Consider the following 18,670-nt stretch of genomic DNA (forward strand, 5'->3'; position numbering starts at 1 on the left):
AGTGTATTTTGTAAAGAAGTTATTGATTACAAACTATTGAGAAAGCAGAGGTGAATAAAATGTAGTGTAGATTCTAAAAGTGTATGGTGGTTTACGCTTAGTTTCTACATTCGGGTATTTTACAATCAGTTTCGATATTTACTATCACTTTCAAGTTATTTTTGCTTTTTTTTTTGGCCAAAGTCGTATTTACAAAATTTACTAAGCGTAAGTATAGTGCTTTTCTATAGAAAATTTAGTTAGTACTTACTGACTTCAATAAGTACTTTCTTCAGCCTGCACTGTAAAAAAAAAAAAAAAAAAAAATCTGAAACGTTACTGAGTAAAAATTTTCGATACTTGCTTGCAGTTCTGGCTAAGCTTTGGCTATGTTTGTATTACTGATTGTAGAAGTTCCTTAATAAATCAGAAAGGTGCGAAGCTTTTTTTTTTATCCCTTCCTAAGTTTACACTAAAGTTCCAGAAACACGACTGGCTTCAAACGGGAAGATCTTCAAATTTTTCAAGTGGCTTCCGAGATAATTTCAGGAAGGTTATTAACTTTTATCGGAAAACTTTCCGGGTTTTGGCATGACATGTTACTGGCAGAAATTGGCCACATCAGCTGCCATAATTTTCCAGCAACATTTATGAATCGTTTTTACATTGAATCACGACCATTATCAATCTCATATGTTTTAAGTTTTGGCTGTACTAATTTAAGCTCTATTAAAAATATTTTTTGATTCTATCAAAATAATGAGTAAAAGTTTATTTTAATCAAAACTTTTTGCCACAGCAACGCGTGGCTGGGTCAGAGCTAGTATATATATATATATATATATATATATATATATATATATATATATATATATATATATATATATATATATATATATATATATATATATATATATATATATATATATATATATATATATATATATATATATATATATATATATATATATATATATACTCTCTGTGTTTCATTTTGAACTTTATTGAACTTTATTTTCCTTCTTTAAATTTGAAATACATGCAGAAAGTGAAGGAAAAACATCTTTCCAATTCGGAAATAATGTGCAAACCTCCTCAAAAATCGACGGACGTCTTAATGTCGCAAAATATAGAGCTATAAACGAAACAGAATAAGGTAGGGAAAAGACTAAAGGCAAATAAAAGAACATAAAATGGATTTTCCTTTTATTTTTGCTGTAAAAAATTTATTTTTAATGATATTGGTTTTAGTATTCTAGGATAAATCAATTTTTTATTGCAGATGTTAGCACTAAATATTACGGAAAAGGGGAGGAAGAAGAGTAAGGACGAAAAGAGTAGATTATATTAAAGTTGAAAAAAACGATTTTTTTTATCGATTTTTTGCCGTAAAATATTTATTTCTCATAATATCTGTTTTAAAAAATCACGGGAAAAATAGTTTTCCGTGCAAACATTAGTATGCAGACCTGATGAAAAATATTATCAAAATGAAATATTCTTTCAACACATGGTCTACATCTAATTTTCTTTTTTTGAAAGTGTGTCCGAAATTATGATTATTATTTATAAAGTAGGTTAAAAATTTAACCGAAAATACTATTTTCACTTCAAAGTGTTTAATGCTAAACAAAGTCAATAAAATCATAAAATGGGTATGTTTTGACGAGGTTTTCGAAAATATCTTTAGAAACAATCCGGGAGATCCACATTTGTACGTCTCAAACTTGTTCTCCTCAAAGTTGTGTTTTCATAAAAATGAAATTAATATTTTCATAATTTTAATGATAGTATGCTTTCAAAAGTATGCTTTTTTATCATTTGATTAAACAATTAATGTATTTTCTTTTATTTCATTTATTTATTTATTTTTTTTTTTTTTTGCGAGAAAGGTGACCGAAAAATCTAGAATATCATGAAGGAACAACAAAAGTTTTTCAAAAAAAAAAAAAGGATCCTGCATCTTCAACGCTTAACCTAATAAAAATTTCTTTTTACTTACAAGATTCTAAATTTAAATATGTATCCATATGTAATGCCTGTAAAAAAACAACTATAAGTACGTTACGCAAGCAAAAAGTTTTAATTTGATAAAGTAACACAAATTTCCGCTCCGGGTTATTTTTCTTGCTTAACATACTTCAAATAAAAGTTCGTTTAGCATATAATCAGAGCACTAATCTCTCTTTTGTCAATGGAATTTCCTTACAAGCTAAAATACTTTTCTTTAAATGCTTCCCAACTGGAATAAGTATTATGCTTTATATCTACTTTAAACCCAAGACGAGTTTCATGAAAGTAGAAAAAGATTTCAAGTCCTCTCATGATTCAACTCAGATTTCAGCAGGGAAAAGAAAAACAGCATAAGACACACAATACGACATCAGCACATTTTTAAAAACACGACAAAATATGCAACTGATGCTATCTCCGTCTGTGTTATAATAATATTTCAAAAAGCATATATTCCTAATTATTCCTTTAAAGCCGGCCTAAGGTGATTGCTTTCAGAGTTGTCTGTCAGCTGTTTGCACGTGCAACTGCTCTAGATGCACCAGAGAGCTGTGGAATGATATAGAGTTCAACAACCCTATCAGCCAGCTAAGGAACTGCCACTGGCCACCGCAGAAGCATTGACATTAGAGAAAAGGAATGAAAAAAAAAAATTGGAATGAATTGTGATTAAACTTCCCAGAGCGGTGATGGCTGAGATTAAAAAGGTTTTCTCAAATTTGGAAAAATCCATTATAGTATACTTTTTATTGTTGATTTAAGAGGTGTTTGAACTTGGTGGAAGAAATGTTGAACTTGCAAAAAGGTATTTCGGTGATTTGAAAGGTTTTTTAATTCTGAGCTGAGGAGGAAGTGTTTTGGAAATGTAAACATTGCATCAAATTCGGAAGTTAACTAAGAATAACAGAAACAGTGGAATTTATCATTGTCCGAAAATGTATATAACGCGCTCTAGAAGAAAAAAAAAGTTATTTCAACTTAAAAACTAAATAGTTTTTCAAAATCTTTTTACACATAGATACACGTAGAAATTTATTTTCACAAAGTTTCAAGTTTTACTCAAATTATTATTAACTAGCGGTACCCGCACGCCTTTGCCCGTAGTAGAAAATTAAAAGGTCATTTGGTTCGCCTGTATATTTACGAATACTGGATGAAGAATTTCTTGTGATTATGCTATGTTAATTTGCTCGTCCATGATATGGTAATTTGCTCTTCCATGATATGGTAATTTGCTCGTCCATGGTATGGTAATTTGCTTGTCCATGTTATGGTAATTTACTCGTCCATGTTATGGTAATTCGCTCGGTAAAATGGGTTTAAAATTGGAATAGAAAAGGAACAAAATCGAGTTTTCAAAAATCGCTTCTAGGTGCTTCCTTCTATGCTACGAGCTATTTCTGTGTCAAATATCATGAAAATCGGCTGAACGGTGCAGACGATATACATGTAACAGAAATCCAGACATCCAGCGATTCAGAAACACAGACTATCAGTTTTATTATTAGTAAAGATTAAATACATCTAAATTTATTTTCTAAAACTGATACATCAAGGAAATATCATTACAATGTAATAAACTGACTATCATAATCAGGTGCTATTCCCAAAGTAGTAAACTTTCAAGTTGTATTCCAACTTTCAGGTTCAAAATGCGATTTTAGCAGTAAAAATCAAGTTGTCACCTTCTGGCCAGTCGCTTCAATTTCTGTCACAGAGGGGGGGGGGGAGCAAAAGACATATCATATCATATTATAATTCAATGCAATTCATTTTGAAAACAAATTAAAACCGTACCCCTATACATGTAAAAAACTTAAATTCCAAAATCAAAGGGACCATTGTGCCCTCATAACCCCACTAAATTATCCTTATTTTTAAGACTTGAATGTTGTTTTCTGAAGATTTACATATTGTCTAGAACAGCGGTTCTCAACCCGAAGATTAGATCTGAATAGGTGACATGAGCATTTACGAGTTCAAACTCATATTGAACTAAAATTTTACTATTTAACAAACATTGTAAAACCTTCATTTATTTTTAAATACAAAATAACCTTGGTTTTGATGCAGATTTTTAGTTAAAATCATATTGCAGCTTTAGTAAAAAAAAAATCTCAACATGCATGTTTGTTTAAGTTGTTATTTATGGGGGGGGGGGGGGGGAGGGGTGCAATGAAAAATAATGTCACAAAATGGGTTGAGAATGATAAAGTTTTAGAAGCGCTGCTCTAGAAAGTATAACTAGTACTAAAAACCAACGCAGATTGCTTTATTTGTACTCCCTGTTACATTTCTTAGGGCATTCGCCTGATGAGTTTCTGCATAAATTCTCATGCATTAGGTGCTCGTCCGATTTACTGTAAATCCTCTTTATAATAATTATATTAACCGTATATTTTAATTTCTATTTTTTTACTTTTTTGGTAAAAGGAATTAATGTCAAAGTAATTGTTGTTGGCTCATCCATAAAGGTCTACATTAGACTGAATGTGGTCTAGACAACTTTGGAAATTTCAATACAGTTGTCCACATAGAGGTATGCATGTGCATTCTCAGTTATTTGTCGTAGCTTTCTTTGGGTGACAGGGAAGGAACAGATATGAGCCGGGTTTAGTACGTACTCAGGCCGTTCTTGGGTTGGATGTTCATGGGCCCTCCTTTTTGGGTATGATGGAGAAAATAAAAACCAACAAATATTTTTTCAGACGCATTTAAAAAAAATAAAAAAAGGTTTTGGATGAGACTTCTTAATGGCAATTTAGAGAGACTTCTAACTCCAGAATAAAAAAAAAATTCTAAAAGTAATTTAGAGACTTTTTTTTTCACTTTAAACTATGTTGACTGTGATTTAGCTATTCATTAAATAGTTTAGCAAAATTAGATTGAAAAAGTTTTTCTTACAGTTCAGTGTTTTGAAAAATCGTACTTTCAATTCTCAGAGGAATGCATCTGCCCCTTATTGAAAAATTTTGCGCATCAACTGCAAGATCAGTATTTTACTTTTTCTAGGGCAGGTGATTGATAACACCGCAAATTAAGATCCCCTTTGACTTGGAAACATCGTTATCCTGATTCATTTGAATAGAATAAAAATCACAAAATAAGGAAATAAGGCTGTTTATGTAAGGATTGCATCAAATACTCACCTGTAACGAGCCTTAGGCAACAATAGTCGACCAGGCTAAACCGCACATTCCTTTTCATCTGGCGTATTCGCCTATTTCAAGACAGTCAAGTCTCTTTTAGTTTTTGAGTTGAAATTTCCCAGAAAGTTAAATGGAGCAGTTGTGGGAAATCTTAAGGGAGTGGCTTAATAGCATTTAAATATATTTGAATAGTTTGTTGATCCTACGCTTTTAGAAAAAATGTCAAATGCTGTTCGTCAATAGAACGTAAAACGCTATGAAAAGAGTTGTAATAAGTTGACTAATTGCTATTCATAAATGCTCTCATATATGAACTGAAGTTCTTTGACGTAGCTGTTTTGAGTAATATATACTTCAGCTAACGTTTTTGAAGCTATACTGCCGTGGGCAGGTAAACGACTGTAGTGGCGGGAATGAACTTTCGAGAAATTTGAAAATAAACGTGTTTTGGGTTCCATACTAACAATAGGGAAATGTTGGAATAGACGCTATTTTCGTGCCTTTTTTTGAACGGAAACCAAAACAGTAAAGCTAACGTACAATAGATTACAAAAACATGATGCAAAACATAAAAAATGGAAAATTTGCAGTTACTGCCCTTCACCCGCCCACGACAGCATAAAATTGCAAAAGAAGAAGCTAATAAATATTAAAATTGGCGTTTGACAGTTCAGTTTTTTTTAAATTTTGTTTTAAGGCAGTCCATTTCGCTAAAACAGACATCAGAGATGGTTTTTCAGCTTTAAAACCACAGTAATGTTATATGCTTAGATCTGTGAGGTATTATAAATATACTAACGTATTGTGATATAGTAAAAGTACTTTGACTGTATTACGTAAGAACGTTTATACGACGTAATTTCTCGGCATGAACTTTAATGAAACACGTTTTCTATGCAGGTTGAATCAAGTTTTCTTTTAACTATTAACAGGAAAATTCTTCTTCTACATTTTAAGTTTGTTGCACAATATTACTGTACATCAGCGTGCTATCTATCTATCTCCCCTGGCATAAAAAAAAGTCAAAATTTAATCACTTTCTTAAAAGTTGACATACTATTTTAAAAGTATTTAAAGCTCCTGTAAACTCCTTTCAAACATCTTTAAGGAACAAAAAGGTATTCAGTACGATGTAAAAACTAATGGCAAGTCATGTTTAAAAAATAAATAGATAAATAAATAGAATAGCTAGATAAAGGCCTCCGACATTTCTCATCTTTTTAATGAAAATATTGTGTTAAAACTCACAGCAAAGTTAAGAAGAATGTATGGGTCGCGTAAATATGTCTCCAGAAAAGATAAAAGAGAAAGAGATAGGAATTTAAAGAATTGTAATGAAAAGTCACACCAGTACACTAGTAGTTAAATGTTCGAAGGTAAAAACGGAAGTAAAGCAAAACTTTTACAAATGGTTTATTGTATTTCAACAAATGAAAGGGTAAAAATCTTAAGCATCACTAATTATTTTGGAAGTTCAGTTATGAAAAACTACTGAAAAAGAGCCCTCCCCTTCCCCCACCCTCACTTCTAACATCGTCTAATACCGTCTAAAATTGCATTTTGAAGATTCAATTTTGAAAGAGTACTCGGAGGAGAGTCATTGAACTCAATCCCTTTCTTTAAAGTTGCCAAAGTAGCTAACAATCGCATTTTTAAAAATTTTCATTTTGAAAAAAAAATGTGAAGGGCATCGTTGAAGAGCCTCTAAAAACTGCGCTTCGATTTCCGAAAATTGCTCTGGACGGGTCCCTGAAACCCATTCCGTCTGCTTTTGCTACCAAAGCTGGGACCTACAATTACTCTTATTAGCGTTATTTTCATTGGGGCTTTGCTGTTGCTTGTGATTTATTAAAAATTCAACCGATGTGTTGTTAAAAGCAGTGACAGTGGAAGTGGATTCGGAAGTGTGCCATTATTTATTAAAATGTAACCATGTCGATGCATACTAAAACATAAATAAAAAAAAAACATCACTAAACCCTTAAAAAATGGAAAAGCAATTACTATCATATTGAAATATATTTCCATGCAATTTAAATTTCTTTATTTTTAGGAGACAGTATATTTACGACAAAGTTAAAAATTTTAAGTTACTTATCTGCTTCAATCAGTGTCGTTGCGATAAATCTTTCATTGGAGGGGGGGGGGGGGGTCATATAGGATTTTCAAAAATAACGGCCGAAAAGCACAATTTTTGACCCTTGCATGTATGCTAATGTGTATATAATTTTGAGCTACAGGGGGTTATGACCCCCATATCCACCTGCCTATTTACACCATTGGTTTCATTGCGGATGAATTGTTTTACTTGCTTTTAAGTAGGGATAACTCACATTGAAAACGACTTACTTTGAGTCTTAGAATTGCAAAGCCTCTGACTCCGACGCCATTACCCTAAAATTTGCTTGAAAGTGACGCCTACTCCGACACCGCAAGCTTGTTTTTTTATTTCATTAAATCAGCTTTAAAGTTCAGTTATCTTCAACAAGACAAATTCAATACACACGTTCAAATGAAATGAGAGTAATTTTACGTTAATCCGTAACTATCGGTCAACAGTCCGATAAACCTGTTTTTCTCCCCTTTTGAATCAGAAAAGAGCAAAAGAAACACAAATATCTAATGATAAAACATTATTATCTGTAAAAATGGTTATATGACGCAAAGAGATGTGAAAAAAGTTCAGCTTGTTTCAAACAGCAAAATGATCGAATAACTGCTTATTTGTTTGCTATGCGGCAAAAGGAACCTATTACCACCAAAAGTAATTAGGAAAATTCAAGAAGAGCTTTCACGAATTTCAACGCCAAAACATTGTTTTCGAATTATTAAAATTAGAAAGATTCTCGGAGATGCAGGACCCTTTTCAACGGGCGTTTTAGATGTCCTTGCACCTTAGGTTTAAATGCATTTTGAAAAGTAATTTTCTACAGATAACTTTTATAGCTCCTGCTTGATAATGTAAGAAGACATCCGGATGAAACTTGAGAGCCTACTGACAGCAATATTAAGTAAACAGCAATATCAAGACAGCAATACTGATAGCAGTATCAATTTCTTCCCCGTAATAATGTATCATTGATACAGCCAACCAGGGATGAGAAGTCGGAATTATCGGACTGATTTTGAGGTAAAAGAGTCAGAGTCGGGAGTCGAAGGCTAAAAGTTCCAAGAGTCGTAGTCGGAATCGCTCAATTTTCCTCAAAATACACAACTCTGCTAGTGCGTGCAGAGTCGGAGTCGGAGGTTCTAAAAGTTCCAGAATTAGAGTCGATGCTGGAACCGACAATCTGAAACCAACAGACCAAATTCATTCAATTGACAAACCGATGTAACCAGAAAATATTTTGAAAAGCGATAGCTCTGTGCAGGTAAATTGGATAAAAATGAAACAACGTTTAAAAGCACAGAAAAAATAAAAAGTTTATAAAAACGCAGACATGTTTCGGAGGCAATAGCCTCCTTCCTCAGTGCGAAATGTACCAAACATTCGCACTGAGGAAGGTACATTCGCACCGGAAGGAGGCTATTGCCTCCGAAACATGTCTGCGTTTTTATAAACTTTTTATTTTTTCTGTGCTTTCAAACGTTGTTTCATTTTTATCCAGAAAATATTTTACTTAAAAGCTGCCAATTATTGATTCAGAATGAAATGTCATCAATTTTCGAAAATTGTGCATATCAGAGTTGCCATAAACATCTTAACAGATGAACGATTAATTTAAAGAGACTGTGCAAATTACCTGGAGCAAATTGTCACTTAACATTATTGATAGCATACAAGGTGATAGTCCTGTGATGATTCAGAGTTATTGACCTGGGTCCCGGACGAAGCATTTAAAAACAAAAAATTCTGCAGATCACAGACTAACTTAATTGTGACAGACATGACAGGAATTCATTATGAAATACTAATGGGTGACAAAATTCAAAATGTTTTAAATCATGGGAGAATTGATGCGAATGAATGTGATGATTGAGGAACGGTGAAGTCATGCGGATGTTGAGAGTATTCCTCTTCAGTGCATTAATTGATTCGAGATGCAGGAGGAAGCAGATGCACCCCAAATGTACTTTTGTTGCGTAGAATTCGTAAACTTTCTTAAGTCAAAGAGCAGGCAAAAAGAGGAAAAAAAATGTATAGTGGATACATTTCGATGACAACAGTTATTACTGTCTATTTATTCCACAAAATTATAAATATGTCTTGCAACGTAATTTTTTATCATCAGATTTTCTTTTCATTAACAAAAGTAGGGGAACGTGAGACAAAGTGAAATGGCGAAATGTTTACTCTGCTTTTAGCACCACTTCTCTGGTAATATTTAAATTATACAGTGACACATGTAGCCTATTACAGACAGGAAAAAGTAGCCTCTGAAAATCAAAGAGTATGATAATGTGCAAGCAATTTTCAAAAATTGATTCTCTAATTGTAAAATTTTGTTTTAATTTAAAAATTATTTTTGTTATAATAAAATAATAAAGTTCTCGTTATTAATATTTTAAACATTAATTAGGACCTACTAACATTCGGTGCAGTATTTATTCTTTTATCATTAAGCTTATTCGTATTTGAAATACTTAAGAATTTGAAATACTTTGAAATACGTAAAATTAGTCAAGTGAATGCGGAACAACGTAGATGGGGCAAAGTGAAATAGTTCATTTTGTTAAATTAGTCAATCATTCATCAAATCACTTACCGTACTTGATTTAAGCACTACGACCCATTTTAATTCATTCATTTACATGCTTTCATTTAATAATCCCCTTATTTTATCTTTCATATACTAATTTTCTAATTAATTCCATATTTTGTTCATTCATTTATTCCTTCTCAAATACTAAGTAATTATTTTTATTCGTTTATTGTTTAACTTTCTTTTCATTTCTTCATTCATTATTTTATTTACTCATTTATTTGAAGAAAATTATTTTTAATAATCGAGTAGAACTTTTTTTTGTATTATATTTTATTTTCCACTTTTTTTTTATTTTTCCTCTTTTAATATTAAAAAAAAAATACCTTAATCGGTGCGCTTTCATTGTTTACATTTCTGTCGTGTGACATAACAAATGATGAAATACCATTCAATGTTGCCATTCACAGAAGAAAATATTTAATTCGCATCTTTACTTACGTGTATTGGCAACGATGTGGTTGATAGCAAGCGTAGAGCGCAATTTTAATTCGCTGTTTGATTATCATACCGTGGAACCGTTGCATAAAGATGCGCCAAAATGCATCATTTGTGACGTCATAAAGACCACGCCTTGTTTGAAAAATCGGACATTTAAAAAAATTATTTAAAAAAAACCGTTGGGAAAATGAAAGTATTTTCTGGGTCCATGTAATTTTTTTTGCTCATTCTATCCATTTCAATGACTAAAAGTAGTACTTTTGACTGAAGGAAACCCCATCGATAGTTAACTGAACTTTCAAAAGCTATTTACATAATTTTTTGCTATTTGCATGGTTATTAGACTCACATATGAAACAAATTTACATTTTGTTTTTACGAAAATTTGAAACGATAACTTACTTGACAGATAAAATAGCTTCTTTCAAGTCCAATATAACATTTAGTCACTGCAAGTTTCTCTGGTATTAACGCATTTTTTATTTTGTCATCGGTCAGTACGTCATGAAAAATTCCTGTCATTTTTGGCACATTTCAGCAGGACTGTGATCCGTAGAATTTCTTTGTAGTGCTACGTCTGATTCCAAGCTGAATATATCTGAATCAAAACTAGGTACTTTATCACCTTATGTGCTATAAATAACGTTAGGCCTCAATTTTCTCCTGATTTCTTTCGCAGTATCTTAAAAAAATACTTCATTTGTTAAGAGTAGCATCTTTTTTGTTATCCAAGATTTTTTCTTTTCAGTTTTACTTTACACATCTTCAGGTATATTCATGCGTATTTATTTTTCCCTTGTAATGCTGTTTTGAACAAAATGCAATTAAAAAATAACAATGTTTGTACACTGCAAAAATATGATGGCCTTTTTTACTTAAAAGCAAGGAAACCCCTAAAATATTTTATGTGACATATTCTTTTCTTAGAATAAATTTTCCGTTTATCCTAAATTTATTTCGGGGTGTTCCTTTTTTACAGCAATAGCAAAGGTTAAAATCGTGTGAAAAGAGATAAAAAACCACACTATGCGGCTGTGTATCTAAAGAAAGCAATAATCCCCAACCAAAATAACTATGAAGTAATAGTCACCAAAAACAGTACAATCAGTAAATATAAACATAATCGTGTGGTGGTGTTGCGGTAAAGAACTACAGCGCACTAAATTGTGACTTTCAGTCGTTTTGCCAGAAAAAAGAACTAATGTATAAAACTCAGGTAATTTGTACTGAGCGAGCAAACACATTTGGAAGGCTGAAATTCCTGAATGCTCACTTATCATCACACTCATAACCTATGTTCACGCATAAAAAATCAAGAAAACCAAAAACATCACCGCCACATCTTGTCTTAATTTGAAAATAATGACTCTTATCACATCAAAAACTAATTTCTTTACATTTACATGTTTCCCAAGAACATCACAAAAGGGGAAAGAAAAACTTAACTTTTTTAATGAATTTTTCGCAACAGATTGACCTTTAAATAATTACTTAGGTAACTAATTTAACATCCGCTTTGTACAGCAGAAAATAACCTTTTGTAGGAAGTTTTGTTAAAAGCATAAAGTAAACATTGTTAAATTCAAGAAAATAGTGCGTTAGAGTTCCTAATTAGTGTTATTATTGAGACAATTACCCACAACTTGTTTTTTTTTTTTAGTGATGTGTTAATACTAGATTGAAAATAAAAATATGGTGGTTTACACGCTATGATTAACAGTTAGGTCTAAAATGAAATTACGATTTTTTCAGAAGCGAAACTAAATTAAACTAAAACTTACAGACATGAGTTTTGCATTACATGTTTTTAAAGAATCCTACAAAGATTCATTCGAATGTATTATGTAGCACACTGCAGAAAAGTAAAATGCAGAAGAGCTATGTAGCAACATTAGTTTGAAAAAAAAAAGATAAATAATTTAAAGGGTTTAGATTAGCTCAAACTTAAAGTAATGAGATTTGCATTACATGCTAATTTAGGAATTCAACACATATCGCGTAGATTATAGATTGCTTCGGAAAAGTTCAATGCAGAAAACTAATTTTACATCATTAGTTTAAAATAAATAAATTAAAAGATTTATCAATGCAGTTTTAAATTGTCAGCTCAGAATGTTGGAAAAAATTCCAGACTTTTGACATCTGTTTCATTCAAGGGCTAACATTCATTACAGGATTAACGTCCAAAATTATGATATGTAGCCCTATAAAGTTTTTAACTGTGAATCTCCTACCAAGCAAGTTTCAACTGAAAGAAGTCAATTTGATTTAGTGAGCGAGGTTCATTATGTTGCTATTTTTTTATTTTCGTTAAATGAATCAGATGCTTATAAAATAATTTTGAAAAAAGGATTAATTTCTAGCGCACAGTTGCGACATATCTTCTATATCATCTTGCCCAAATGTTCTTAAGTATAAAGGGAATGTTAAGCAGAAGAATTTAAGTTGTAAATGTATACATCAATAACAAATTCGTTATGACCTATATTAAGAGAAGTAGAACTGGAGTGCAGAATAATCTGTTTCAATACAAAATTTGCTTTTGAAATGGTAATGAACTGGAAATAAAACGAGCGAAATCCAGTAAAACTTAAATATATTCATTTCTTGACTACAAATGTAAAACTAATTGGAGGTAATTAAGAATGAAAATTAAGCTTTGGAGTTTATCTGAAAATAAAATGTTAAATTATTATAATCCTTTACATCTTTTTTAACTGTTCATCGTTGTTCCAAAGCTTGAAACTGCTAGATCAATTCAAATTTTTACGCAAATATTAAAGCTCAATCAAATGCAAATATCCATGGGAGTAGAAATAAGATTATTTCTTTGAGCGGTAAATAAATGAGTTAAATAAATAATTAATAAAGTGGTGTTTAAAAGATGGTGAATGAATTTCGGTTTTGCTTAGAGCAGTGGTTCCCAACCTATGGTCCACGGCCCAAATCCGACCCTTGAAGCTGATCCGTTAAGCCCGTTGTTTTGGTAAATGTTACAAATCGAAAAACAGGATTAATGACAATATTTCAAGATTTGGAACCAGATATTCAGAACTTGGTTTCTAATAAACAGATGTATTTAATATAAAGAAACATATCCTCATATGTATAATAGTTAATGATCGAGTAACGCTCCTGACGTCATCAACAATGAAACTCGCTCTACGGAAGGATGATTTGATAATATTTTTTGGTAATTTTGACGTGCAGAGAAATGCTTTATTGTGGCGAGGATGAACCGGATCCGGTATCATAACTGTTTTACTGGTAAGACTGTCATTTTAGGAGAGTGAGGAAACGAAAAAGTGTTCAACAATGAACGCTATCTACTGGATTTTAGGGTTAATGCACTGGAGTTAGGGTTAAAATTTCGAGTAGTAAAATATCACTAAACAGGCAATTGCTTCATTCAAATGTTGAAGCAATTTCCACCTGTCATACCTTGACTGGCGATTTTCTAGTTAATGATAATAACAGTTATTGGCGTTTAATTTTCTTTCTTTATCCGGATTTTACATTACGGATAGATGTTTTAAAATTTATATGAGTTCTGGTTAGCGAGAATCACTTTAATATAAGATGAGGACCTCGGGTTGAACAAAGTTGAGAACTACTGGCTTAGGGAACAGATATTGTGGTTTGGTTGAATCATCAGTTAGATCTAATGTGGTATTTTGACATTTGATAAAGAGAATCAGTTTGTGTGGGATAGCTCGAAATACGTTTCCATTAAATTGCTTAGGAAAACTAAGTGATTTTTTCACGTATACAAAACAAACTACATGACAACTAACTAGTTACTTGACATCTAACTAATTAACTAGCATTAAACCGGTTAGACTTCACAACAACGAATTAACCACTACACAAATTATGTAATATCTGTGCATTGAACCAGTTAGACTCAACAGTATTGAATTTATCACTAAACAAATTATGTAATTTTTACACATTGAAATAGTTAGACTCAAAAACAATAATGTCATAAATATATTTAATTATTGTAGTTACGGTTCCAGACGCCATATAACTGGGAGTGCATTTGAAATAAAAGTCCGAAAAACGTCAGCCAAAATAGAGAAGTGATAAACAAATATATTAATTTAACTGTGCCGTTTTCTAAGGAAAGAATCAAATACCTGAACGCTATAAAGTTTAAGGAAAGCCTTTTTTCAGTGTATCACGGTGAATTATTTCTGTAAATTCTGTTACATTTAAGTATGAAACAGAATAATTAAAATTTAAAGGTACTTAAGAGAAATTGCAATTGTTTCAAAGAAACTGACATATGTGTTAATTCACAATCATGAAAGTGGTATTTACAGAAAAAGTTGAACAGGGTATCATTGCGTTTCGAAGCAGCATCAATGAAACTAGCATTTTCAAACGAATGGTTCTTAAAAATCAGCTGCAGTTTAAATTTAGTCATGCCTTTTTCAACGAGTCGAAATTTAAAATACCAAATATTTTACAGATACTTTTCATAGTTCAGTGAATAAAATAACCAATCAAAAGCTTTTGACAAAACCTGATGAATGTGTTTTTATGCAATCTAAAAAAAAAAGAAAATGGCTTCCTAAAAGGTTTGTGATAATGATACAGCGTGTTCTTAAGTAACGGTGTCAACGTTTCTTAAGGAGTAAGTTATACGTTCAATAAAACCTTTTCCTGGAGATTTTCTAGTACACGAGCAGGTTTTTTATTTATTTATTATTATTATAATTGTTCAAAGGCGGGCTACAAGGCTAATAAGTGGACTTTCCCACTTAGATTATGATTCCAGGCTTAGAAGGCTAAAAATGTAAAGTCTTGAGCAAAGAAGAGACCGAGGGGACATGATTCAGCTGTTTAAATTTATTAAAACGAAAGATGTTACGGGGCTAAAGTTTAGCACTGAAAACAGGACAATGGGTCATTGTTATAAGCTATTTAAATCTCAGACTAACATGGATATTTGGAAAAATTATTATTTTAGCAGGGTAGTGGAACCTTGGAACAGCTTACCGGAAGAGGTGGTAATGAGCAAAGGAGTAGACAGGTTTAAGAGGGCCATTGATCTTCACTGGGGATTGTAAATTGACTAGGACCAGTCTAGCTGGGCCCAGAGCCTGTTGCTGGTCGTCACTTTTGTATTTGTATTATTTTTTTTAATTTATTTACTTATTTTTTTTTACAGGGTGGTTGCTTCAAATTTTAAACCATCATACTTCTTACTTAATGCGCTGTGTTGTTATGGTCCATTAACACACATTAATATACGATTTTACCGTTTAGGTCAAAACCAGGTCTAAAACTGATGCCCCAAAAATATCCTAAATCTGACATCGTTGCATAAAACGAATATTTAAAGCATTGAAAACTTTCAAAAGTATTTTAGAATGAGATTTTCTTTCTTTTTAGTAAAAGTGAACTCATTCTAAATTACTTATGACACATTTTTAATATTCGCATATTTTCACCCCTCAATGTTACTTTAGTTGCACATTTCTAGGATTGTGTTGAACTACTTTTTAATGCTCAAAACTAGTGCAAAGACAATACTTATAACTCTCAGCCTTATTCTCAGAAAGATCTCCCAGAATCATTGAGATGAATGTTCCGTATTTGAAGTTTTGAAACATCCTGCATATGACAGACAACTTTTTCTCTTATGTAAACTGTAGAATGATGAAAAGCAAAATCACCGAGGCAGCATCACTCTCTTCTATCAACCATTAGAAAGCTACATTTTTTTAGGAATTAGGCGGAGCTTAAAAGAGGGCGTGACGTTACCCGGATATCAGTGGCACGTGCCTGATAGCAGGTAGACAGACAAAGTAAAGAGGTAGAGCAGCTTTCTTTAAGAGCGATATTTTATTATTTTTTTATTTGCCCTAACTGAGTAATGTTACTGATTTATGAGGGTAAGAGATTTAGGTGGTTACAATTTTAAGGCTTAGAGCTGGTTGATGCAGAGTCCGAATTGGGACTCCATTTACCAAGGGCGGAGGATTTGAGCAATCGTTAATCATTCTGTAATGCAATTGGGCGAGATTAAAAATTATAGCCATTGGTGGCTAGCAAGATGACAAGAATTAAAAACTTTGACGTATGTCCACATTTTAGCCCAATTTGAAATGTTAATTACGAAAAAAGATGACCATACCAGTAGTGTTATTAATATGGCTTATATAACTCTTTAATCTCAAAGGAAGACCTTTTTGTAATATTTAAATAAATTAATAACGTAAATAACGTATTTTTTTTCCATGGTTAGCACGATTAATTAATTGAAAAGAGCGGGGCTAGAGTGTAATATGCCACATGATATGAGTTTTTCATTAGACCGATTTCCAACTTATAAAAAATGTTTGTAGAATTTTTTAAACGTATTTACATTCTATATTCTGCAATACTAAACCACATATGTTTTTCTCCAAATGACATGATCCATTACATGTTTATTTCAATTTTAGTGATGAGATACAAAAATTTTGAGCTAAAAGTTCATCTATCCCTTCAACTGTGCATTATTTCGGTCAAGTCACAACATAAAATCACAGTGAATTATTTTTTTAATGTCCTTTCTAGGAAATAAAACCAAAATTGTTAAAACAAAAAGGTAAAAACTACAATTTTCGAACGTTCTTTGTTAACTTATCCGCTTTGGGCCACCCTCCCCTATACATAAGAAAGAAATAAGTATCTTTGCGCAGAGAAGTAACTAGTAAACAACAACGTTTTAACGCACAACATTATCTGATTGCTGCAAAATTTATCGCAAACTGTTAATGTAAAAAAAATTAAACTTACACATATTTTTAGTATTATTTAATATTATCCGAAACGTATTTTGTGGAGATTTATTTAGTAAGATAAAAAAATATGTATGTAACAAGTAAAAGAGTAAAAAAAGAAAAAGGTAATTAATCTTTGAAGCTAATTAGAAGAAATAGTGAGGAACTGCTGCAATGCCAAATTAAGTTTCGACAAATTTTCCTCTTCGTTCTTCATTTTTCGAAAGCTCCTTTGTAGCTAATTTCTCGATCTTTGCCGGGTTATTCATTTTTTGAAACTTATGGTGCGAATGTTTATAGAATGTTCAGTTTAATCTTTCTGTATATATTTCTGAATTAATAGTAACATAGAATATGTATTTTATAAAACGCTTGAGTCAAATATATTTCTTTAAAAATTTGCACTTCGTCTTTTTGCTTATTTAGGTGGAGAACAATTATTTATTTTGTAACTGGTTCATTGTTTTGCTTGACAGAACTTTTATATAGAAGAAAATAGGCGACTTTATAATGAATTTCGCTTTATTCAGCCACAGTTCTTTCTAAATCCATTTATTGCATTATATTGTAACTAAAATGTCCAAAGTATGCACCAAAACTTAAGTTTTCTGAAAACATGATCAAAACCATCTTCACAAGAAGTTTTTTGAATTATATTCAACTGCTAAACGAAAATGTTTTACTGAAAAAATTCCAAGTAAAAATAATATTGTCATTTTAACTTTGCTTTCACAAACTTCATAACTCATAAAAAGTATTTTGCTGAATATTTGTTTTTAAAGCTCTTGTTATCTTTGCGCAAAAATTTTCCAGATAGTGCTCTTACAGCGACACTGTAAATTTAGGAGCAACTACACGGGAGCTAAACGGGAGCTCTAAAGAAAACCCTGTAACTCTATTTTAAAATCTTAGACCTTATCGAATCAACACGGGTACTTGCATGCTTCCGAAAATGTTCAATGTGTTCACGAAACTGTAGCTCGGGTCCATACTCAATGCATATTGTATCGAAAAACAGCAAAAACCACACCTACATATACGTAAACACATTGATTTTCAAGTACCAGGGGGTAGTAATTGCCCTCTCCTGACCCTCCCAAATGACGGGTCTGCATTTAATTAGTAATTGAACCAGATTTATTCACCTGGTTTCTCGCATAGGAAAGCAAAAACAATTTGGGTGTTGTTTTTCCGAAAGTTTCCTACATTAAGGAACATTCGGAGTGTTCCATTTGAAGTGAAACTGCTTTTTCCCCCACCATTAGAGCTTTTGATGCTTTTCGACATAGTTCCCAGACGCAATAACAAATATTCACTTTGGAGGGATTTGTAACACAAGACCCTTTCGCTTCCCTATTAAGTCATAATAATTAAAAAATCTTAACTATCACGAGAATTGTTTCACAAAAGACGAATTTTGTTTAAAAATAAAAATGATAATGGCAAAAACTCTCCCGTAGGAATGATAACACGTAATACCACATTTCTGTGGATACATGGCTTTCTGCTTCATTCATTTTAGTTCCTAACATTAACTTTTATCATAATAAAACTTTACTCAAGTGTTCCTTTTAAAAATTATTGTTAAATTTTATTGTAAATTCTTACT

The sequence above is a fragment of the Uloborus diversus genome, chromosome 4 (assembly GCF_026930045.1).
Source record: "Uloborus diversus isolate 005 chromosome 4, Udiv.v.3.1, whole genome shotgun sequence".
Taxonomy (NCBI): domain Eukaryota; kingdom Metazoa; phylum Arthropoda; class Arachnida; order Araneae; family Uloboridae; genus Uloborus; species Uloborus diversus.